The sequence below is a fragment of the Eumetopias jubatus genome, unplaced genomic scaffold (genome assembly GCF_037043125.1).
Source record: "Eumetopias jubatus isolate StellerSeaLion01/CBP00866 unplaced genomic scaffold, mEumJub1_p1.0 scaffold_10, whole genome shotgun sequence".
NCBI classification, from domain to species: Eukaryota; Metazoa; Chordata; class Mammalia; order Carnivora; family Otariidae; genus Eumetopias; species Eumetopias jubatus.
In genome coordinates, this window is record NW_028274816.1 from 98511169 (window position 1) to 98521070 (window position 9902).

Sequence of the window (9902 nt, forward strand, 5' to 3'; positions counted from 1 at the left end):
TCAAGTGGGTTTGATTTGCAGATTTGGATTGACACCCATTGTTTTTGAAACACGTCAGTTAAATAAAGTTGGGATTGATATTTTTTTTAGAAAAGTATCTTGTATAACTATGGCCCCTTTTTTAAAGTTTCCAGGCCGGAGATTCTCAAACACTGCTCCGTGGCCAGGGGCTAGGCTGGCTGCCTTAGAAGCAGTGGGAAACTTTTTTAAAATTATAGATTCCTGGGGCCCTATCCCAAACCTTCTAAATTAGAGTATTTTTTAAGTCTCTAAGGTAACTCTGATGTGTGTATTTTGGAACCACTGTCTTTTAGACATAAGGCTTTTGGCTTAATCAAAGATGATACCATTTGAAAATAAATGCTGAACTAGGCGGGCATATATGTGTAAAGAACAAAACTTATCGAGTCCAAAATAAAGTCTCATTTGTTTATATCCTCTCTTATTCCAGAAAAGATTTGAGGAAATTTACAGGAACTGACTAAAACAGTGCAATATGAAGAGATGAAGACCAAGAGCAAATCAGAGTAGAGTGTCATTACTAAGAAAAAAAAACCCAAATGCAAGTCATGAAGCCCTTCCAGAATTGTTCTGGGTCTGCTTCTGAACCCCAGCAGCCAGAGCAAAGAGAGAAGCATGATCCGTCACTGTGTCAGTGCGGGTGGGGATGCCATTTGCTCAGAGGAAAACCCGGACCCTTACTACTGCTATCTTGTGTGTGGCCCTTCCTGGAAGTCAGGTCTCCCTCCCCTCTGCTCTTCACAAACCCTCCGAATCAGGTCATGTATTATCCCCATTGTGCAAGTGGCTGAGATTCAGTGACCTTCTCCAGGCCCCACATCTGTCTGGCTGTATAGCCCAAGCTCATGACCATGGTACTGAGGCGCCTCCCGTGCCCGGGATGAGGGGCAGGAGATGTAGGCAGGGTGCCAGGATTGCGTGTAGGCTGTAAGGCACTTGAGCCTCACAGGGCAGGTTCTCTGTCCTAAAGTATTTTCCTAACTGAATTCGGGAGAGGGCATTTGTGGGGAAGTTTCTCAAGTGGAGAATGCGCGCTGTACTCAGGCCTCGCCACTAGGGAGCGACATAACCCTACCTGTGGCTGAGCTGTCCAGCACGGGGCTCTGGGCCTGAGGCCTCGTTTGTTTGGAAGAGGAGGAAACAGCCATACCCTTGGGTTGGTTCCTTTTACATACAAAATTCCCTGCCGAGTGGTGGTTCTGGGCTGTTGCTTGGGGTTCTCAGGATATGGCCACAAAAGACCTGAAATCTATTAGTTCTGATTTTCAGACTCGCCTTCCGTTCAGTCTTTCCCTCAGCACGTGGACATTCTTGCAAACAAGCATGGAAAACATTTCTCAAAGCGTGTGTTCATTCCTACTCCCCTTTTTATGTCCTTTCATTTCACGTGGCACTTGGGATAGGAGGGAGGTGGGATGGGGCCAGGGCATCTGGTAGGTCCTTGGCGCCCTCCAGTGCAGTTGGTTAGTTCCCTGCCTCAGGAACCCCTCTGTGAGCATGCCCTCCCCACCTCCCTACATCCTTCTGGCACAGGGTGCTCAATCTTGGCTCTACACGGGGATTACTTCCGGAGCTTTGTGGGTCTTACCCTGATTTGATGTAATTGGCCTGGGTGCACCCTGGGCATGAGGAGTTTTGAGGGTTGTCCAAACGATTAAAACGTGTAGACAAGGGTGAGAAAGACTGCTTTAGTCCTAGGGCTTTCTTCCCGAGGTGAGGCGGTCCCCCCCGCCCCCCAGGAACTTCCCTGTGGCCACACCAGGGACCCACTGCCCTGAGCAGCGGGGGTGGGCTTCGGGAGGTTGGAAGCTTGACTCTCCCATCAGGTGGGGGAAGGGGCCAAATCCTTCCTGGCCAGTGGGGCCCCCTCATTGACTGGTGCCTCTGTGTCAGTTGAGTGGAGCAGCTCAGTGGGACGAGCCAGCCTCGCGCTGCCACCTCTGGTGCACCTCTCAGCCCTCCCCACCACCCCCTCCCCAGTTCTGCATCCTCCCCAGACCGCTTGGGCTTCTTGGAACCTTCTGTATCTTTGCACAAGATGTTTCCTCTGGCGTGTGCCACAGACTCCCCCACAATGCCACGTCCCCTCCAAGAAGCCTGTCCTGCCACCCCGCAACATACCCCTGGCACCGCACGTCTGGGGGACGGTGGCGGGAAGGGCTTCACTACGGGGACTTGTGTGCATCCTGTGTACGGAGAGGTAGGTGTTCAGTCGTGACTGGGGCTACTGGCCTGCAGGAGGGCACTTGGTGAGCCCAGCCCAGGCAGGTAACCGATTTCTGAGAAATGAGTACAATGGCTCAGCAAAGCTTTTGTGGCCAGGCCAGGAGGAAGCCAGAAGGTTCAAGGCCACTGATGCCACTAGCCGTGTGCTATGGTTGAAGTAAAAGGGTGTGGGACTTCGTGAGCAAGAGTGCATCAAGGATTGTTAGGGGAGAGGCCAGTAGGGTGACCAGTTCCTGTTGGTTTTAAAGCTCAGAGTCCTGACTCCTGGTAACCTCCCCAGGCCGGGGCGAATCCGGATGGTTGGCCACCGTGGCTACGCTAGAGGCTGAGACAACCCTGACAGATGCAGAGCACCCAGGAATGGGGGCCTGTGACCTTGGAGGCTGACCCCTGACCTAGAGATTCCACTAGTGGGGGCTCATCGGCCCCTCCTCCTGGGCACCTGTGATGCCTCCCAGAGAGTCGACGTGGCCTTGACTGGGCCCTACAGCCGAGCCTGCCCAGCGCCCCAGTCCTTTCGGACACAGCCACCAGAGCCCGGCATGCACCTGGCACCCTGTTCAGTGTCTCAGGGCCCAGGTGGGTTGGAAGCAGCCCCTGTCTCTGCAGCTGCAGTAAGGAGCAGTGAGGGCCCGGGATCCAGGGTGCAGGCGGCAGCCTCAGCTTTGGGGTAACCCCCATCCCGTGTCCCTTCCCACAGCAGATGCGGGGCCCAAGTGACCTGGTGTTTGTAGAGACCCAGAGGTCTGGGGCCGCGGCTGCTTCCTGGAGAGCTTACCAAGTCCGGATTCGGGGTCTTGCCCCCAGAGCTGCGGAGCTGCTTGATCTGGGAGGCGGCCCGGGGCTCAGGGTATTTGTGTGAATTTTCTAAGAGAGTCTCCTGCGCAGCCAAGGTTGAGAGCACTGCTCTAAATGCCTCCCAGGTGTGACCGGTGGTTATTCCTGTCTAACTGGGAGGACAGGAAGGGCTCACGTGAAACACCTGGAGGACAGAGTGACCTGCGGATGTGTCCAGGGTAAGGGACAAGAGTCTAGAGTGGCTGTCACAGTGGGCTAACTAGGAGGGCTTCCTGGGAGAGCGAGGTGCTGGCCACAGTTACCGAGCTCTGACCAGCCTGGAGCCACCAAAGGCAGGGAGTGCTGCTGGGAGGGCTGACGCTGGTGTCCCCTTGGCTCACAGCTCCCTGACACAGGTGTTGCCGCTCAGAGGCCCGAGAAGCCCGAGGCGGAGCCGGGTCGCTGATGGGCAGTAACTCCTCAGAGGCAAGCGGGTGTGCCCGCCCTGGGCAGCCGGGAGGCCATGCCACCCCCTCCCTCCCTGGTCCAGCCAGCGAATGGGCTCCCCGTTCCTGCCCCTGGGACCGTGTGGGCAGAGCCCACCGTCTGGCTCTACCCACCTCCAGGCCTGCTCTACGAAGAGTTTCCCGTGCCCAGGGCGTGTGCAGAGACGGAGGCAAGGAATCGGGAAGTTGGACCCCTGTGGGAGGAGAAGACTCACCGCTGCCCCTCCGACCTGTCCACATTGGCGTGAATATCAGCAGATAAAACCCTGAACTCTCCTGCATGTTGTCCAAATGCTGGGTGCTGTATGCACGGGGCGGGTGTAAATTCAGTGTCCGTGAGAATTTTTTCCAGGGAACTTTTTCCTTACCCCTCCTTTACTCCCTTGGCAGAGGGCAGCTTCTCTCGGAAGGAGAGCCTCTCGGAAGAAGAGCAGAATTCCAGAATGGAAGTCATGGCCACCTCCTTCCATGAGAAAACACCTTGGAATCAATTTTCTGAGGTCCCCCATTTGGAGGGAACAGCATTTAATGAACGATGTAGAGGGCCTGAGATACTAAAGGGGGAAAAAAAGCTCAATCCTAGTATTGTACCCTCTTACTACAAAAAGTCAATTTAATAATGACAAGGGGGCGCCTGGGTGGCTCAGCCGGTTGAGCATCTGACTCCTGGTTTCGGCTCAGGTCATGAACTCGGGGTGGTGGGAGCGAGCCCCTCATTGGGCTCCACGCTCAGTGGGGAGTCTGCATGTCCCTCTCCCTCCCGCTCTGCCCCTCCCCCTGTTCACACTCTCCCCCCTTCTCTAAAATAAATCTTTTTTGTAAATGACAGGAGATATCACGGGGTGGTGTTAGGTGCCAAGCAAGTGGATTGGACACCAGAGACCATGTTCAGAGGACAGTTTGTCTAGACAGAGGTGGGAGTGGTGACGGAGTCCTTTCTGGAGGAGGGAGGATTTGAGCTGGGTAGAGAATGGATTCGTGGCCAGAGCTGTGGTACTGACTGATATTCCTGGGGACTCAGGGAGGAGAGCTCAGTTCTCAGCTGTCTGGGTTTGGGGTGTCCTGTGGAAAGAGTGGGGAAGTATTGTGTGGGAAGCAGTAAGGGGGTGACAGGAGGCACTGGTGTGGATACCAGCAGGGGTCCCTAGCTGTCCTCCCGAAACCAGAAATGTGGGAAGGAGCCCCGCTCACGCCCTGGACTCTGGACCCAGGAGCTCAGTAAAGGGGTGCATGCTCGTACGGCATCCTCATCTGGTGTAAGTGTGCAGGAGAGGGTGTGCTGGGGCTCTGGGTGGCCAGTCTCAGGAGCACCCAGCAACCTGGACTCCTCCGACCTGGTGAGACCGCCAAATGGGCTTGGGTATGGGGGGCTGGCACTGCTGCATAGCCTGAGGTCCCCTAACAGCTCATTTTCTTGATGGTGACATGCAGATGAGACCTAGTGGAGAAGTCAGCCTGGTGTGGGGTGCGGACAGGCTCAGCTGTCCTGGGAGGACCTGACCCCCAAGGACCCTGTTGCACTTTTTGAGATGTGACCTAGGGTGATGGAGGTGGTGCCATACTGTTTGAGATGCAGATGTTAGACGTGGTTTAGAATCCTGATTTTTCCACTCTTAGCAGGGCAGGCTTGGGCCTGATCACCCTAACCTGTTTCTCTGTGTGTATCATGGGAATAATAATAATAAAGAATGGTGGTTCATATGGCCACACTCGGAGCTTTGCCAGGAAGTGGCATTGATTTGTAAGGAGGCAGAAGAGTTTATGTTGGGAATCGAGCAGGCCTGGGTATGCAGCTCAGCTCCATCCCTTACTAATTGTGTGACCTTGAGCAAGTCACATCACTCAAGCCTCTGTTCTCCTCTAGGGATGAATAGTGCCCATCTCCCAGGCCGGCTGGGGGCCAGTGAACACTGCAATGTAGCTAAAGTGCTTACTGCACAGGCTGGGCCATAAGGAGACAGTAGCTGAAGTTGTTAATCCGCATTGCAGAAGACCTGAGTCTGGTCGCTTCCTCTTCAATTTGATGTGGTGGTTAGTCAAGGATCTGATATCCCCGCAAGTACCACCAGTCTCCTCCAGTTGGACTGTGTTTGGGAATAGGTATCGTGTGGATATAATACTGAGTTTGGTGTCAGAAGACCTGAATTCAGGTCCCCACTTGATTACCGCCGTCTCTTTCTCGATCTCAGTGCCCTCGTGTGAAAGGGGGATGGTTCATACTGACCTTCCTCAGAGTTGTCGTGAGGACAGAATGATCGGGCATGTGGGGACCAGTGAGGATGCTCTGGACTGTGAGAAGCAGCACCCCAACTCCAAATAGCTAAACACTGAGAGCTTGTGCAGCTGGGGCAGGCTGCAGGGTTGGGTGATTCAGGGCTCGGGGCCCTCACGCCTCAAGGGCAGGCTGGGGACAGCCTCGGTTCCCCGAGGGTAGTGGAATTCGGCGGGAGGATGGAAGAGAGGCCAGCGTGATGGTTGAAAGTTCAGACTGGAATTGTTGCCCGCTCAGGTTCCTTAGTTTATTCACTCAGTAACTGGTACTTGAGCACCCACTACGTACCAGTCATGGGGCTGGGCCTTGGAGCACCAACATGATTTCACAAGGTCTCATCTGTATGAGTGATCTACTGTTGTGTGACAAGTCACCACCAACACACAGGGGCTTACAACAACAATACTCAGGTGTTATACCTCACGTTGCCAAAGATCTGGAATTAGGACGTGGCCTGGCTAGGATGGCTCGCCTCGGCTCCATGGTGCTGGAGCCTCAGGTGGAAGATTCCAGGGCGGGGGAGGAGACTCATCGGAAGGTTCAGTCACACTGAACCTTCTTGATGTGCGCTGAGCTGCTCAGCCAGGGCCGTGTACGGGACCCCCCCCCCCCCCCCCCGCACAGGCTGTGCTTTGTGGCCAGGCCTTCCTCGCAACGTGGTGGTTCCCAGAGTGAGCGGCGCAAGGGAGACAGCCAGGTAGGAGCTGTATCCCTTTTATGACCAAGTCTCAGAAGCCACGTGCCATCAGTTCTGCCCTACTACCTGGGCCATGCCAGTCTCAAGCCCCCCCACCCCCACCCCACCTCTCGGGGGGGAAAAGTGTGAGTCACGGTGTTAAGAAGAGCAGGTGGGATAAACCCATGGGCCTGGCCGCCTTTGGAAAGTACAGCCTGCCGCACTCCCCTTGAATAATGTGCACATCTAGCTCACAACAATAAAACGTGCAAACTCGATTACCATAGGTACCAGGGAGTGGCTAGCCACCTGAGACACTGGGGGAGGCTTTTGAGCTGGATCCCCAGATGAGTCAGATTTGACCGAGCGCAGCTTGGGAGGAAGGTCTCGGAGGGAAGAGTGTGAGCAAAAGGGTGTACCCAGGAGGGGTGGAGCTCAGGCTTGGAGTCCAAAGCCAGACACAGGGTTCCTGAAAGTAGGGTCATTACTCTCCGCCCTCCTCCGTTCCCCACCCCTCCGCACACAGTAGGCACTTAAGAAATGTTGTTTGAATTTGGAGTGAACAGTGTGTGTCAAAGTGATGCAGTTGGGCCTCCTGGAGGAGGGGATGTGGGATGAAAACAGGCAAGAAGGCACTGTTTTGTTGTAGGAGCCTGGCGTCCTCCTTAGTTGCTGGCTTTTCTGTATTTTTTAGTGTCTCTGAAAGAGTTCCCAGGAGCCGGTAGCAGTACCCAAGTCACTTCTCCTTCCTGTCCCTCGCCCTGGGCAGGGTTCTTAGGTCCTCTTCCCCTGCTTCCTGGACCCCAACCCACACTGCTGCCCCTCTTAGGGTGGGAAGGAGGCCACGGGCTGAGGAGCCTGGGATGGAGGGGGCAGAGGGGAAGTGAAAGGGTCAAGAATGGAGAATGAGGGGAGAGAAGATTAAATTGGTCAGTGGGTACAGTGCCAGAGCCCAAATCCCACGCTGCAAATTGCTTTCTTTCCTTGACACTTGTCCCAGAGAAAGGCCCAATTAAAATAGCACCTACTGGAAATGGCAGAGTAATCGCAAAGGCAGCTGGTTCAGCCCATCTCCTGGAGCGCGCGGGGCAAGTCTCGAGCTTCGGGAACATCCCTGTGTGAGCTCAGATCCCCCTGAGCTCAGGGGCAAGAGGGCCCGAAGCAGCAAAGACCAGCAGAACGGGCTGCCCCAGCATCGGGCCTGTCTCAGACCCAGTACAGCAGCCTGAGAATGGCCTGGAAGTGTCTCTGGGGGCGGGGCGGGGGGGGGCATTCTGCGTTGGCAGGGTAGTTCAGTGGGCTGGCACGAGGGGCTGAGATGAAAACTGCCGGGTTCCAAATCCCAGAAGAGAGGAAAAGTGGAGCTGGAAGGGGTCTTGGGGACCACCAAGGCTGACCTTGGGGAGAGTGACTTGCCAAGGGTCATTTAGCCAGTTGGTAATGATCGATCTGGAATCAGAATGGAGGTCACCTACTCCCAATCCAGCATCCTGCTGCCCACGGGCATTCTCACCATGCCCCCTGGGCCTGGCCCTAGTGTGTGGCCCTCACCCCAACTACGATCCCATGGCCTGGCACTGTACTATTTTCTTGTCAGGCACAGCTAACTCAGGGTGGCAGCCCCAAAGGCTTTTCTGATTTGGGGGCATCTCCCAAGGCCCCTCAGATATTGACATGAACTGGCAGGCACATTGCCAGATCGTGATGTCCCTAAGAGGATGCAAGACAGGAGGCGGACAGTGCCCATGCCCACAGCCGGGATGGTGGGTTCCAGAGGTGCCCACTTGCCACTATAGTGAAGCCTGGTGGTAGATGGCATTCTCCCCGTTATCCACTAGACTATAGCTCATCCACCCAGAGTCAGTTTCCATGGTAACAGCAAACTCCTTACCCATCATTTTCATCCTTAAAGATTCCTACCCCAGCTGCCTGAGCCTGGGCTCCTTGCCCAGCTGCCACACCAGGCACAGCTCCAGATCCCAGGTTTAATGGTAAATTGTCAGGCTGCCAGCTAGGGCCTCCTGGGAGGTACCTGGTAACTGGCATAGCCCTTGAAAATGGCCAAATAATCACTTCTTAATTGGGTTAGGAACTTGCTCCCAGGGGCCCCCTCTTGCTCCTGTGTCAGAACCATCTCCCTCCTCTCCTTTGCAGCTTAGCAGTAGAGATCTTCCCCATTCCCCTCTGCCCAACCTCCTAGACCAAGATAATGCTAATCAAGGCTTCTCCAAAGCCAGCTGCAGCTGCTAACCCCGGCGGGCGGGGGGGGGGGTGCGGCGGGGGCAGGGAAGCCTCTAGTCTGTGGGGCCCAGGAAACCCAGCCTCCGTGGCCAAAGGGCAAGAGAACACTCAGGGTGGTCTGTACATCCCACCCTCCCTCCCTCTCCCAGCCAGCCCTGTTCATGGCCTCTGTGTGGTGCTTCCGCCTCTAACCATCACCACCTTGATTCCCCAGCTCCAAGTGCACTCCCACCAGGAAGTCTTCCTTTCTAAACCATTTTTCTCTGCATCCTCTCCGCATGGCTATATTTGGTTTCTGCAACATAACTTTGTATATATTGCGTCAGGGAGAGGGGGAGATTCCTGGACCTTTTTTTTTTTTTATTTATGAAGCTATTTTTTGGTGTATTTTCTGTACTGGAAAATTCTTGTAGTGGGTGTATGGTGTTTATCTGCTCAGCATCCCATCTCTGGACTACAAGCCCATATGCCCTTCTGCTGGCAACATAATCTCTCTTTCCTGTGTAAGACCTGTTCCATGGGATTCAGCTAGAACTGCCTCCTCCAACAGGGGGAAGCGCCAGAAATAGGCCTCGTCAATCCAGGGACTCTATCAGGAGGCCATGGTGGTTGGTTCAGGGATGACTACATGACCATGCAGAGCCAATCAGAATCTTCCCTGGTATTCCTGTGGACACTGCTGGTTCCCTGATCCATTCTCCCCTTGGTTCTCACTAACAAAAGCACAGTTTTGTTAATCCAGCAGGAAGCCCGGTTGAAAATACTTACCTCTCTAGATTTTCTTTCCCCTAGGAATGGTCATGTCACCCAGTTCTGGTCAATAAGATATGGGGAGAAATTACTGGGAGGAACTTCTGGGAAAGAATTTCAAAAGGAACCAACTCATCTGGCACGGCCCTTTTAAGCAGTAATCCTAAGTGATCACTGACCAAAGATGAAGACATCTTCACCTGGAGGCCTTTGCTCCTGCTGTGTGGAAAGGCTGCCTGAGAATGAAGTCCTCTAAGTGGGGGAGGGTGCAGGGTGAGAAGGAGAAGACTGTATCAGTTCAGCGCCTAGATTGAGCCATGCCTGAAGCCTCAGAACTTCCTAATTTGGGAAGCCAATAATCCCATTTCTACTTAAGTGGGTTTACACTGAGTTTCTCTTTCAGCAAAAGGAGCCCCAAAGAAAACTCTCCATA